Consider the following 15607-nt stretch of genomic DNA (forward strand, 5'->3'; position numbering starts at 1 on the left):
TCAGAACCAGTGAGTGCAAGTGGCACTACAGCTAACCAAATGGCGAAAGGCAAGCATAAGAATGTAAACAACAGAAACCAAAGTTACTTGGCATCACCAGAACCCAGTTCCCCCACCATAGCAAGTCCTGAACACCACATCACACCAGAAAAGCAGGACTCAGAATTAAAATCACTTCTCATGATGATGATGGAGGACTTTAAAAAGGGCATAAACAACACTCTGAAAGAATTTGAGGTGAACGCAGGTAAACAGGTAGAAGCCTTAAAGAAATGCAAGAAAAAAAAAACCAAACAGATGAAGGAATTAAACAAAACTGTCCAGGATCTAAAAATTGAAGTAGAAACAATAAAGAAATCTCAAAGGGAGACTACCCTGGAGATAGAAAATCTAGGAAAAAGATCAGGAGTCATAGACGAAAGCATCACCAACAGAATATAAGAGATAGAAGAGAGAATCTCATGCTCAGAAGATACCATGGAAAACATAGACACAATGCTCAAAGAAAATGTGAAATGCAAAAAGCTCCTAACACAAAACTTCCAGGAAATCCAGGACACAATGAGAAGACCAAACCTAAGGATAATAGGTATAGATGAGGGGGAAGACTCCCAACTTAAAGAGCCAGTAAATAACTTCAACAAAATTATAGAGAAAAACTTCCCTAACTTAAAGAAAGAGATGTCCTAAAATATACAAGAAGCCTACAGAACCCCAAATGACTAGACCAAAAAAGAAATACCTCCCTTCACATAATAATCAAAACATCAAATATATAAAACAATATAAAAAGAGAAGATACTAAAAGAAGTAAGGAAAAAACGCAAAGTAACATATAAATGCAGATCTATAAGAATTACACCAGATTTCTCACCAGAGACTATAAAAGCCAGAAGAACCTGGACTGATATCATACAGGATCTAAGAGAACAGAAATGGCAGACCAGACTACTATACCCAGCAAAACTCTCAATCAATATCGATGGAGAAACCAAAATGTTCCATGACAAATCCAAATTTACACAATATCTTACGACAAATCCAGAACTTAAAAGGATAATTGGTGGAAATCTCCAACACAAGGAGGGAAACTACAACTTAGAAAAACCAAGAAAGTAATCTTCCAACAACCCTAAAACAAGGTAGCTATACAAACATAACTCCACTGCCAATAACAAAAAATAACAGGAAACAACATTCATTTTTCCTTAATATCGCTTAATATCAATGGAATCAATTCTCCAATTAAAAGACATAGACTATCAGATTGGATACATAAACAAGACCCAACATTTTGCTGCATACAGGAAATGCACTTTTGTGAAAAAGACAGACACTACCTCAGAGTAAAAGGTTGGAAAACAATCTTCCAAAAAAATGGCCCCAAGAAACAAGCTGGATTAGCGATTCTAATATCAAATAAAATCATTTTTCAACCAAAAGTAATCAAAAAAGATAAAGAAGGACACTTCATAGTCATCTGTTGGGGCCCAAGCTCGGGTCCCTGTTCGGGCGCCAAAATAATGTTGGGGACCGCACTAGTCCCACGTTGGGGTGGCCAAAAAATGTCTCGGCCTGAGCAAAATGTTGAGGCCCGGGCCTACCCACGTTTGGGTGGCCACTGTATCCCGGCACAAGCTGCTGCTCCGGTCTGCAGGTCGGGTTTCAGCAAGAGCAAGGGTGATGGCAGATTCTACCTAATGTCTGAGATTCGTCTCTGATGATCCCTCTATAGTCTCTGATCTCAGTCTATCTTCTCTGATCTCTGGTTCTGTCTTTTATAGTCTGACTTCTAAGCCACACCTCTAAGTTACACCTTTAATCATGCCCTTAGGTCTTGTCTCTAACTCTGATCTCTATACTTCTAAGTATACTATTAAGTCACACACCTTTAATCTCACACACCTTTAATCTCAAGGTATCTAAACCAAGATTATCAGAGTGTTCTCAGCTGTTGTAGGCTATTGTAATTCAAATCTCATGTCAGGGTATATGGCTCAAGATGGCTGCAAAGCTGATAGCCGCTTTCTGCTAAAAGTCGGCCCCCAACATTCATCAAAGGAAAAATGTACCAAGAGGAACTTGCAATTCTGAACATCTATGCTCCAAATGCACGGGAACCCATATACATAAAAGAAACTTTACTAAAGCTTAAAGCATACATTGCAACTCACACAATAATAGTGGGAGATTTCAACACCCCACTCTCAGCTATGGACAGATCATGGAAACAGAAACTAAACCGAGACACAATGAAACTAACAGAAGTTATGAACCTATTGGACTTAACTGACATCTATAGAACATTTCATCCTAAAACAAAAAATATGCCTTTTCCTCAGCACCTCATGGTACCTTCTCCAAAGTAGACCATATAATTGGTCACAAAACAGGCCTCAACAGATAAAAAAAGATTGAAATAATCCCTTGTGCCCTATCAGACCACCATGGACTAAGACTCCTGTTTGACATGGACAAAAACAAAAGAAAGCCCACATACACGTGGAAACTGAACAATGCTCTACTTAATGATAACTTGGTCAAGGAAGAAATAAAGAAAGAAATTAAAGACTTTTTAGATTTAAATGAAAATGAGGACACATCATATCAAAATTTGTGGGACTTCATGAAAGCAGTACTAAGAGGAAAAATCATAGCTCTAAGTGCTCACAAAAAGAAAATGGAAAGAACGTACATTAATAAATTGACAGCACACCTGAAAGCCTTAGAACAAAAAGAAGCTAATATACCCAAGAGGAGTAGACAGCAGGAAATAATCAAACTCAGGGCTGAAATCAACCAAGTTGAAACATAAAGAACTATACAAAATATCAACAAAACCAGGAGCTGGTTCTTTGAGAAAATCAACAAGATAGACAAACCCTTAGCCAGACTAACCAAAGGGCACAGAGACAGCACTCAAATTAATAAAATCAGAACTGAAAAGGGAGACATAACAACAGAAACAGAGGAAATTTAAAAAATCATCAGATCCTACTACAAAGGCCTATACTCAACAAAATTGGAAAATCAGGATGAAATGGACAATTTTCTAGACAGATACCAGGTACCAAAGTTAAAAGAGGAGCAGATAAATCATCTAAACTGTCAAATAACCCTTAAAGAAATAAAAGGAGTCATTAAAAATCTCCCCACCAAAAAATTCTGGGGCCAGATGGTTTTAGTGCAGAATTCTATCAGACCTTCCAGGAAGACCTAATACCAATTGTCTTCAAACTATTTCACAGAATAGAAACAGAAGGAATTAGATCCAATTTGTTCTATGAAGCTACAATTACACTCATACTTAAACCTCACAAAGACCCAACAAAGAAAGAGAAGTACAGACCAATCTCTCTTATGAATATTGATGCAAAAATACTCAATAAAATTCTTGCAAACAGAATCCAACAACACATCAAAGCAATCATCCATCATGATCAAGTAAGCTTTATGCCAGGAATGAAGGGATGGTTCAATATTCGGAAATCCATCAATGTAATCCACTACATAAAGAAACTCAAAGAAAAAAAAACCACATGATCATCTCACTAGATGCTGAGAAAGCATTTGACAAAATTCAACATCCCTTCATGTTAAAAGTCTCGGAAAGATTAGGAATTCAATGTCCATACCTAAACATAGTAAAAGCAATATACAGCAAGTCAGTAGCCAACATCAAACTAAATGGAGAGAAACTTGAAGCAATCCCACTAAGATCAGGGACTAGACAAGGCTGCCCACTATCACCCTACCTATTCAATATAGTACTGAAAGTCCTAGCTAGAGTGATTAGACAACAAAAGGAAGTCAAAGGGATACAAATAGGAAAGGAAGAAGTCAAAATTTCACTATTTGCAGATGATATGATAGTATACTTAATTGACTCTAAAACTTTCACCAGAGAACTCCTAAACCTGATAAACAACTCCAGTAAAGTGGCTGGATATAAAATCAACTCAAACAAATAAGTAGCCTTCCTATACTCAAAAGATAAACAGTCTGAGAATGAAATTAGGAAATGACACTCTTCACAATAGTTACAAATAATATAAACTATCTTGGAGTGAATCTAACCAAGCAAGTGAAAGATCTGTATGACAAGAACTTCAAGTCTCTGAGAAAAAAATAGAAGAAGATCTCAGAAGATGGAAAGATCTCCCATACTCCTGGATTGGCAGGATTAATTTAGGAAAAATGGCCATCTTGCCAAAAGCAATCTATAGATTCAATGCAATCACCATCAAAATTCCAAATCAATTCTTCATAGAGATAGAAAGAGCAATTTGCAAATTTATTTGGAACAACAAAAAACCCAGGATAGTGAAAACTATTCTCAACAACAAAAAAACTTCTGGGGGAATCACCACCCCTGACCTCAAACTATACTACAGGGCAATAGTAATAAAAACTGCATGGTATTGGTACAGAAACAGGTATGAAGATCAACTGAATAGAATTGAAGATCCAGAAATGAGCCCACATACCTATGGTCACTTGATCTTTGACAAAGGAGGTAAAACCATCCAGTGGAAAAAGGACAGCATTTTCAGCAAATGGTTCTGGATGTCAACATGTAGAAGGATGCAAATCAATCCATTCATATCTCCTTGTACAAAGCTCAAATCCAAGTGGATAAAAGACCTTCACTTAAAACCAGATACACTGAAACTAATAGAAGAGAAGGTGGGAAAGACCCTGAAATACCTAGGCACAGGGGAAAAGTTCCTGAACAGAACACCAATGGCTTATGCTCTAAGATCAAGAATTGACAAATGGGACCTCATAAAATTGCAAAGCTTCTGTAAGGCAAAGGACATTGTCAATAAGACAAAATGGCAACCAACAGATTGGGAAAAGATCTTAACCAATCCTATGTCCGATAGAGGCTAATATCCAAGTTATAAAAAGAACTCAAGAAATTATACTCCAGACAACAATATAACCCTATTAAAAATGGGGTACAGAGCTAAACAAAGAATTCCCAACAGAGGAAACTCAAATGGCCAAGAAGCACCTCAAGAAATGCTCAACATCCTTAGTCATCAGGGAAATGCAAATCAAAACAACCCTGAGATACCACCTCACACCAGTCAGAATGGCTAAGATCAAAAACTCAGGTGATAGTAGATGCTGGCGAGGATGAGGAGAAAGAGGAACACTCCTCCATTGTTGGTGGGATTGCAAGCTGGTACAACCACCCTGGAAATCAGTCTGGTGTTGTGAGGGTGGGGAGGGGATAGTGGGGGGTAGGTAAGGACTGTCTCATAGAAGCATGAGGAGGGGGGATGGGATAGGAGGTTTCTGGGTGGTGGGAGGAAGTGGGGTAAGGGGATAAAATTTGAAAGGTAAATATAATACCCATTTAAAAAAAAGAGATGAAAAAAGGAAAAAGAACAGAGAAAAAGAAAAAAGAAAGAAAAAAAGAAAAATAGCAGGTTTAATAACACAAAGGGAAGAATTTAGAAATTGAAGAGGCAGTTTATGTTAATGAAAACAGCATCATAGGAACTGGAAAATCATACCCTCATAGAAGCACAAGGAGGGAGGATTGGATAAGGGGTTCCTGGGTGGTGGGGGGAATGGGATAAGGGGATAAAATTTGAAATGTAAATATTAAAACCAATTTTAAAAAGGGAAAATAAGAGAAAAGTTTTTAGAACCAAGATCTTTAAAAAATGTCAGCCCTCTAGGAAAAGTTTTTTTTCTTGATACTAAAATTTGTTCTGAGAATTGTATATTGCAGAATACACAGCCTTGGTGTATCTACTCATCAAACATACTGAGCAGACCTGCCCAAACCTCTGATGTCCTGGAATTCCATCTGGATGCAGTGAAGACACAGGGTCAGAGGCTTATCAATTTACTCTTCCCCCCACCCTCTTCTAATATCTCAATGCCCTTAATCAGCTTGAAGAAGTTAAAAAAATTCAGAGCCCCTATTCCCTGGGCTTGGGTACTAAGGTGGTTAATATTGGTCTGTCTTTCTAGGGGAAAGTAGTGGTTTTGTTGGAACAGGGAGCATTAGCAAGAAATTATTGCATAGCCATAACCTATTGGTAGAAATCTGTATAATTAATATCAAGATGAAGTTATAATTTCTTAAATGGTACAAAATTTACTTTGATTTCAAATTTAAGGTTTTTATTGGTACGAGCTTCTTATTGATATAAAAGTGAGATGAATATTGATACTCTCATGGGCATTGTGCCTGTATAACACATTTAGGAATACAAGGCTTAGACCCAGTCCTTCTTTAACTTTTTTAACTGATTTGGGACGGTTAGCCTATGATTTAAGGGACTATAGCAAATTCATGGCTTTGAGTTTATTGTTAGGATGTTTTCCATATTTTATTTAGAAATAGCTGAGAGGAGTTAACAGACAACAGTCCAGGTTTCCTTACATGGATAGTTGGTTTTCAAAACGTCAGAAGACCATAGAATTGATGTTACAAATATTTATATATTAATGTTCATTCTGATTAGAGACCTGTCTGCTCCTGACAGCTTCCTGTCGTGGATTCTAAGAAGAAATTGAGCAACCTTGGGGTTACTCCAATTGTGCGGTAACAGCCACTAGACAAGAATTGCCTCTTTCCGTCTACAGACAAATTACTGTCCAGAAAAGGACACACTTGCAGAATAGTTGACTGATTATATCTGCCTAGACAGAGTAATCAGCCCTTAATAATTCTGCATCACTAATGTCTGTCAGATGATTCTGGGCCAGAAGGCTGAAGATTTGATGCTCCAACGTTCGGTAGTATAGGGGCTTTCCAGGTGTTCAATGGTCTCTATAAATTGGCTAAGTTTTAGTAGCTATGCTTAGTGCTTCTCATAATTTCAGTTAATTCAGTCATTCTGGATTTCTGATGGGGTTGAAGACCTATCTTCTCATAGCCAATCCTGGCTATTTACTTTGAGAGAAAAGATCTCAGTGATGGTTTTCAGCTGACATTCATTCTAAAGCCAAGAGAAAATCCAGGTTCAAAACTAATTGTTTTAGTTAGGGGAGATGACAGAGGTTCTGGTTAGTGAACAAAATGATGGACTGGGTATTAGGACTATCTTGTACCTCACTGGTACAATTAGGAATAATTATGCTCTAATTGAATTTTGAGAGAAAAGTTTTATTTTAACAGGAAGGATGATATGTAAGAGGAGCTGAGGGGGAAGGAGTACCGAGAGGAAGAAAGGGAGTAAGGAGAGGAGAAGATGAAGGAGAGGAGAAGTTAGGTGATGAGAGAGAGAAAGAGAGAGAAAGAGAATGGGGGGGGCATGGAGGCAGATGTTCATGTGTCTCCACCAGTCAAAGATAGTTTATATATCTAGGTTGAGTACTGGGTTACACTTCTGATTGAGCATTACCAAACTTATAAGCCTTTGATTAACATTTTAAAAAAATTGTATAAAAGCAAAAAGGAAAAGTGGGCATGGGATAGAAGTTTCCTAAGGAGGGGAAATGGGGAAAGGGGATGGCATCTGAAATGTAAATAAAATATAAAATAAAAAAAACAAAACAAAAAAAGCAGAAAAAAAAAAACCAAAACAACAAAAGAAGAAAATGTTCTTTTCCTCTATGGTGTATGTTTCCAATAGAGCTTTCTTTTATGAATTTGTAATGTACTTATTATAACACTAGACATTTTGATCTCTTATTTAAAACATGCAGAAAGCAATATAGTGTTGAAGAAAGAACATTGAGTCTATATCTATGTTTTATTAGCTGTGCATATTATTTCAATTTTTAGCCAGTCTAATGGTATTATTTTTTGTAGAATATGAAGTGCCACAAGTTTTACTTTGTGAAATTCAAGAGATCTAAAGAATAATATTTTATCATCACATTTTTTTCTATGTAAAACAGTGAGATAACTTAAAATTAAAATATTTAACATGGAACTTAATAAAATTGAATTTTTTCAATTCAACTCAAATGGAAACAGAAAGAAGAATTAAAAAATAAACATGCTATTATCTAGTATGTGAATATTTTTTTAAAAATATGTGAAATTACTATAAGCTCATCATTTTTCAAAAGTTTTCCTAGATGTTACCTTCTTAGGAAGACATGTTATATATTTGTAAAATAAAAACTTAAACTGTTATTTGTCCAGAATAGCTATGGAGTCTGTCAATTAGATAAAAATTGAAATTTGAATGTCATAAAGCTCATAAGAGTATGATAAAAAGAATTATGAAATCCTCAGTATTTAGTAGTCACAAGGAAGAAATGAGCTGTTTGTTGTCCCATTTCAACCACTGTCCCGAAACTAAAGATGATCTCTCTCTATGGATTATGTCTGGATAAATGAGGAAACCTGTTGTATAAATTATTAATCTAAATTTGGATTTTCTACTCCTCCTTTGACCATTTTGTTTTGGGATAAAATACATATATAACATTATATTTATAATTGGCCTTAATCATCACAATTGCTGGGCAAATATCTACCCTCTATTCTATTAAAATTTATGTTCCTGTTGATAACCCAGAGTTATTACTTACTGTGTTTCATGTGGGCTGCATGATTTTCTGACTAACCTAAGGCATAGCAGCTTTTCTTTCCTTTTTCGTCTTCTCCTATTCATGGTTCTCTTCCTTCAACCAGGTCACTCCAAACCAAACTTTGTTTCAGGAAATATTTTTAAAATGTACCATCCTGTGCTAGTGCTGGCTACTCTCTACCTAGGCAGTCTGGCTGCCTCCATGGCTAGCCCCAGGCAGCAGTCTTCCCAACTCTGATTCACCTGCCTCAAAGCCCCTTGTTCCTTCCCAGCCATCTACATCCAGACTGGCTTTAAGCCAAGAAATCAAAACTCTAGGAGCTTATAATTATGTCAGTTTTATATATCAATAAATTCTCAGTTCACAAGATGCCCACACAATAATTTCAGGGCCAATTGATAATGATATAATTGCCCATCTAGATAAGACAAGTTGTCTTGTAATTATCCATCGCTTATAAGATATTCATAGCTACCTGTGGCTATTTAAAGCCCCACCGAATCTAGATTGACATTCTCTTCCTCCATCTTCCGTCAGTCTCCTCTCTGTCCTCTCTTTCCAGTCCCTAAAATCTCCACCCATCTACCCAATCACTGCCCAGTCACTGTTTTTCACTTTATCTTGTGCCTTTCCTCACCTGCATATAGACATAAATCCACACAACTACCTTCAATCCCTCAAGTAATTGATTATAGCCAACTTTATTTAGCCAATAATTAGAGACTTTCTTCCAACCACAGTATATATCTTAAGGATCTGTTTGTAGAAATTGTATATTCCACTGTAATTGTACCAAATAATTTAATGAAATGTAACAATTTCAGAGTAAAAAGAGCTATTAAATTTCCATAGGGTTTAACATATAATTGGTTACTAATTTCTCTGTGCTCTCCTTGGGAGAAGCATAGCATATAAAGACTTAAGTAAATTTTAACAAGCCTACCGAGCAATTATGGATATTGGGACTGATTTTTCAACACTTAATAGTGAGAAAAGCCTTGGTCTCTAATTCTCTGAATTAGTTAAGTGTTATGCCTTTAAAAATTATTTCACTCAATATCACATTTTTAAATTTTTATATCATTGTTTATATTTCAAATATTTCTAATTAAATTTTGGTTTTAAGGCTCACATGGGTTCCAATGCACCTAAAAGATATATGCATATATAGGCGGTAGTGCAACTGTGTTTTATTTCTTCACTGAAACAACACCAGTTGGGAATAACAATGAAATCTTGAAGGCTGTAAGTAGACATCCAGACCTTCCCTATGGCATAGTTAGTCTCCTTTATATGAATGCTTGATTTTTGGCATGTTCTTAGTCTTACCAAGTAGGGTATGAATACAAAAGCCTGAATCACCTTCCAGCCTTCTCTGGCATAACTTCAATAGGCAGTTAAGGAACTTCATTCTAGTCTGAAAAATGGGAAGTTAAAAGTCCATTTACTAATTTGATGTTATTGTAAAGGTTGATGCCAGAGTTCTTCCTACAGTATGCACTTGGGAAAACCATTACTACCTGAAACTTTTCTACTAGGTTGAGATTCCTTTGTTTTTTAAACTGAAAAGAGCATATTTCTTATTTTTATTAAAATATCAATTTTCCTATTTTTTCAATATAATGTAAAGTTATATGAGGCAAGAAGATCTAAGGGATTCAATACCATATAGCTCCTTGTTTTCCAAGGTCTATAGTATGTCACCATTTATTCATCTTTTAAATTTCCATGTATAAATTTGTTCAGAGGATTTTAGCATTGTACAGTGAAAGAAATAGGATAAAGTATATTTAATCCAAACCTTAAAGATCAATAAAAATGTTTTCATATTTGTTAAAATTATTTCATAAACTAAGATAGATGCCTTCAGTTTCCTTTAGCATCCTTTTCATAGATTCATATCAGAAGTAAAATGGAGTCCAGAGGTACTAGTTTACTAGATACAAGAGAAAGCTGACTTTCAGCATGCTTCATAAAATCCATTCAAATGCTCTCTTATCTACCTTTATCCTTAAACAACCAAGATATATTCTAGATATTTATGTTTCAGAGTTTAAGATTAAGACTGATACAACATGGTGAAGCACCATATAGTGGGTACTATTTGGTTGCTGGGTTCTCAAACTTTCTTGAGCCATAAGCAAAGCTGTTAGTCATATCCTGTCTTATGTGTTGTGAAATCCCCACTGATATCTACTATTATCTTAGCTCCAAGAAATTATACTTAAAATATTGCTGAACTTTTGCACTTGGGATGGGAATAGTCACAAAAGTCAATAATCCCATACTGAAGAAGCTGTCTTGAGTTTGGAGGCTATTTAGCAACATGATGAGTTTCAGGCCAACTAAGACTACATAAACAAGACCCTGTTTCAACAATAACAACCACAAAACCGCACATAAATATAGCTTTTCAACAAGAGAATAATTATAAATAAGTAAATCTCATTTTCTGGTATTAACCACTCAATAAGATAATACAAATTCTATAGTCTATCTTGTTTCAGATATTTTAATGCACAGGGTCCAACATGGATTATGGCAATATATTTTTATTGAAGACATAGTATATTTAATAAGATATCCAGTCTACTATAGGAGGGACAAATATCAGAAATGGGTTATTTGAGTCATTAGCCAATGGAATCACATAGCCTCCCAAACATTGTAGTCTATTACCAATATTCTTGGCTACCCTACAAAACTTGATGGTAATGCCCTACTGCTGAAGATACCATATGATTGTGTCATAGAGCATAGTGAAATTGGGCTGAAAGGATAATCACCCCATTTCAAAATCCAATAGTCATTTTTGAGAAAGTTCTCAAATTGACAGCCTTTATCTTAGGTAGAACAACTTTAAATATTTTGAAAACTATTCATGAAGATTGCATATAATGATGTTTTTCATAATGAGAGGGTTACTTTACAATATAAACTGACTTAGGTATGTCTCAAAATAAAATGTTTAAAAATGTGTTAAAGATTCAAGTTAAGATTTCATAAGACATTGAGTGGCATTGTGTCTGACACACAAAAATACTTATTTTTAATATTTCTGAGAACTATATCATATTACATGTCCATAACACATTAAACATAAATATTTTATATATAATTGTAATGTATTCAGATATAAGTGGTAATACTGATAAATATGCATCTAGGTAGTTTCCTGGTATTTCAGTAGGTTATATAATTTGTAGTTGATACTTAAATGACAAAGACTCTAAATTTGTGAAAGTGAAGCATTAAGCCTTAAGTAAATGAAAAGTTCTTGTATTCTGGCATGAAGATTAAGGTGGTTGGCATTGTTTAAATTCTGATAGCAACTAACTATTGGGGAGTGTGGCTATAGGAAAATTCACTTCTATTTTGTAATTCAGTTTGTTAGCTTTATGTTGCTTTATATAACTTAGGTAAAGTAAAGTGGTCCTGGGGAAATTTTTTTCTCTAGACCTTGGTAAATTATAGACTTAATTGACTCAATTAGGCTAATTTGTCATTTATCAATAAGTTATTTGTATGTAGTTGAAATGAATCCAGTGAATAGTACTTGAAAATATTCTTAAGTAGTGAGGGAAATGAATTACATTGAACTTGGTGGGATAGAATAAATGGCTACATTCAGAAGCAGAATTCAAAACCACTAGCTGAATCTCTTTGTGTAACTGAGTTATAAAAAACAAGCCACAGCTTCTTTTGTTGTCATGCATGTGAAAACTCCACAGATGTTAATAGTAATTTTGAGGTCTAAGAATCATAAAAGCTTTATTTAGAGTTACTTCTTACACTATCAGCATTAAAAAAAAAAGTACATTGAAAGACAAGTAATGTCTCTTGATATATATCTTCCAGGTTAAGGGATTGGTATATCCAGTGCTGAAAAAAAACCTGATTTTTAGTCATCATTCATAGGAAAAATCTTTTATCCTATACTGGTCACTGACATGAAGGTTTATTTTTAATAGATTTTTAAAATTTTATTTGACTTAAAAAATCAAAAAGTATAATTTTAATCATCAAAGAAATTCAAAGCAATGTGCTTATAAAATGCACAAAGAATAAATGTGAGTATTAGAAATCTACATATATGAATCAATGTATGCAAAATACATATAGTGGTACACATATTGATTATTTTGAAATGTGCTGCATACCACAGCATGGAATAAGTTTAAAATGACAAGAATGGAGAATGACTAGATAGAATCTAGCCTTTATTTTGTGCTCATTAATTTTCACTCTCTAGGAATGGGGAGATGTAATTAAAAGCTATTTAATCCTGACACATGATTAAGATAATCCTAGATAACTTGATTAATATTAATTTGAAAATATTATATAATATTTTCAACATATTCTTTTACTCTGTAATTTTCACTTAAATATTTTTATGTTAGTTATTTGCACTCATATCAAATAAGATAACTTATAGTTCTAGCCAGATTGAAGAAGCACCCTCTTTCTCTTAAAATTTATCTTAGTTACTTTTATATTGCTGTGATAAAACACCATGACCAAAAGTAACTTATAGAAGAAAGATTTTATTTTGGTTTATGTTTCCAGGGTGATAAAGTCAATCATGATAGGAGGCATGGTGATATTTAGTAGGCATGGCAACAGGAGCAGGTAGTTGAAAAATCATATCCTGAACAAAAGCATGAAACAGAGTGAAGTGGAAGTATGGTGAGGTGTTCTGCGCGCCTCCTGTGTCCCCTTTTGCCCGAGGAAGAGAGACACGAGAGGCAGAATTCGGGTGGTTACCACAGCGAGGCTTTAATCTTATATCAGCAGAAGTGAGGACCACGGAAGGGGCAAAGACAGGAAGAGGCACAGCTTAAATACACCCTAGAGTGACGTGTTCACTTCTGATTGGCTGTTCACTCATCACCCAATATTACGCCTCGGGATTGGCCAGTGACTTTGGCGGGCTTTCTGCCTTTGCACCTGCGCAGTTAATTGTTTACTAGTGGGGAGGACACGATGTCCGCGCCATCTTGGAATGGTGGGTGTTGACACGCTCACTGCGGCTCCCAACAGTGAGGCTATGAACTCTCAAAGCTTGCCTCTAGTTATGTAATTCTTCCAGCAAGGTTGTACCTCCTCATAATGTCTCCAAATAGTATCATCAACTGGGGACCAAATATCTAGATCCCTGAATTTATGGAAAACATTATGGATTTAAAACACCTCAGGACTGGTGGTTGGCTCCCAGCATCCACATCTGCATTGGTCAGTTGCTGGCAGAACCTCCCAAGGAACAGCCACACAAGGTTCCTGTCAGCAAGTGCCTCTTGACCACAGAAACAGTGTTGGGTTTGGTGTCTGCAGACAGGATAGATCACCTGGTGGGTGGTCCCCGGATGGCCCTCCCTTCAGTCTCTGCTCCATTTTTTGTCCCTGTTTTTAGCACCCTCATAGAGGCAAAGTGGAGGGGAGAGAGGGTAGATGTGGGATGGGGGTTTGTGGAGGAATAGCTGGGAAGGGGGATATCATTTGAGGTGAATAAATGGAATGATTAATAAAAAGCTAAAGTAAAAAAATATGGTACATTTACACAACGAAGTACTACTCAGCTATTAAAAACAATGACTTCAAGAAATTCTTAGGCAAATAGATGGAACTATAAAATATCATCCTGCCAGAGGGCCTGCAGGGATCTTTTTTCTTGAGGCAGCTGAGGGGGAAGGGAATCTACAGAAGGTAACAGGGCTAAGACTTTGTCTTATGAGATAGTTAGGATTGCTGTATAATAATAAAAGGTTTACTTATCTAAGTTACTATGCTACTGTAGCTGACCTGCCTTCTGTGATACGCTGAAGCCAGAAACTTCAATCTCTGGCACTTAATACCTCATTCTAAAACAGCAGGAGATTAAGTAAAGGATTAATTACTAGAGACCTTTCCCTTTTGTCCAGATGGCTCTTGCTTGTTGGGCTAGGGGGACGTTTGGAATATTAAAATTCTACTGAACCAGGAGAAGAGAATCACACTCACAGAAGGAAAAACTTTTACATAAGCAAATATAAATAAACTCATATAAGTACATATACAGATTCAAACATGGCATTTATACATTTCCATTCAAATCAGTTGGGCTCAGCTTTCATGCATTCTCACAATTACATACTTACACACACTCATCCTTCCATATGCATATAGAGCAAAAGACCAAGCACCACTGCAGAAATAACTCACTCATTCTGGTTGAAAAATGAGCTCCAATCTTTATTGTGCTGTGAAAGAAAAAGCTTCTGCCCTTTTAATGCTAAATAAATTAAACCCAAGTTTTTAAGAAAAAAAAAAACTTGTTCTTTTTAATAAGACATAGCCTGCCTTATTTTGAAGAAAAGACCTGTTCTGTCCCATCAAAAAGGGAAGCCTACCTGCTCCTCCTGCTCTCTGCGGCTTCTATTTTTTTTCCTTTCTTCTGCATTCTGCACATTACACTCTTAGGTTTTTTTTGTTAACTATAATTTCTAACTTATTGCATTCTCCATTCTCCTTCTAATCTTGCTCTCTCCTTCTGATCTGATGTCACAATAATGCTCTAACTCTCAATGCCTTTTCTCCCAATGCTGTGACTATACTTCTAAGTTCTTCTTGCGTTAAGTTCTGTCTAAAAACTCCTCAGTTCAGTTCCTCTCTCAGCTCAGTTTGTCTCAGTTCAATTCGCAGCTCAGTTCTCCTCTGCTCAGTTCTGACTCTTCTCTTTGTTCTCAGCACATAAACATCTTTCAGAATACATAATCACATGTTAAAAAACTCATCAAAACTTCACACACAAAATCAAATCATAAATTGAAATAGAAGTTTACAACACAGAATGTTTACATGCATATCCATTAGGAGTAATTATCTGGCTAAACATCCATCACCTGTCACAGCTCCATGGGTTCATTGAAGGTTTAAAACCATAACTAAGTTATTAGTGAAGTTTTGTATAGATAAATCCAGTCAATATTTTATCTTCAGTCCTAGAACCTATAATAAATCATTAGTTCCCTTTTTATGACCTTTGGTTAATTGTTTTACAACCTCTTGGAATGTGCTCTGAGTAGAAGAAAGTCTGGTTACTATCTAAGAGCAATAA

The sequence above is a fragment of the Arvicanthis niloticus genome, chromosome X (genome assembly GCF_011762505.2).
Source record: "Arvicanthis niloticus isolate mArvNil1 chromosome X, mArvNil1.pat.X, whole genome shotgun sequence".
NCBI classification, from domain to species: Eukaryota; Metazoa; Chordata; class Mammalia; order Rodentia; family Muridae; genus Arvicanthis; species Arvicanthis niloticus.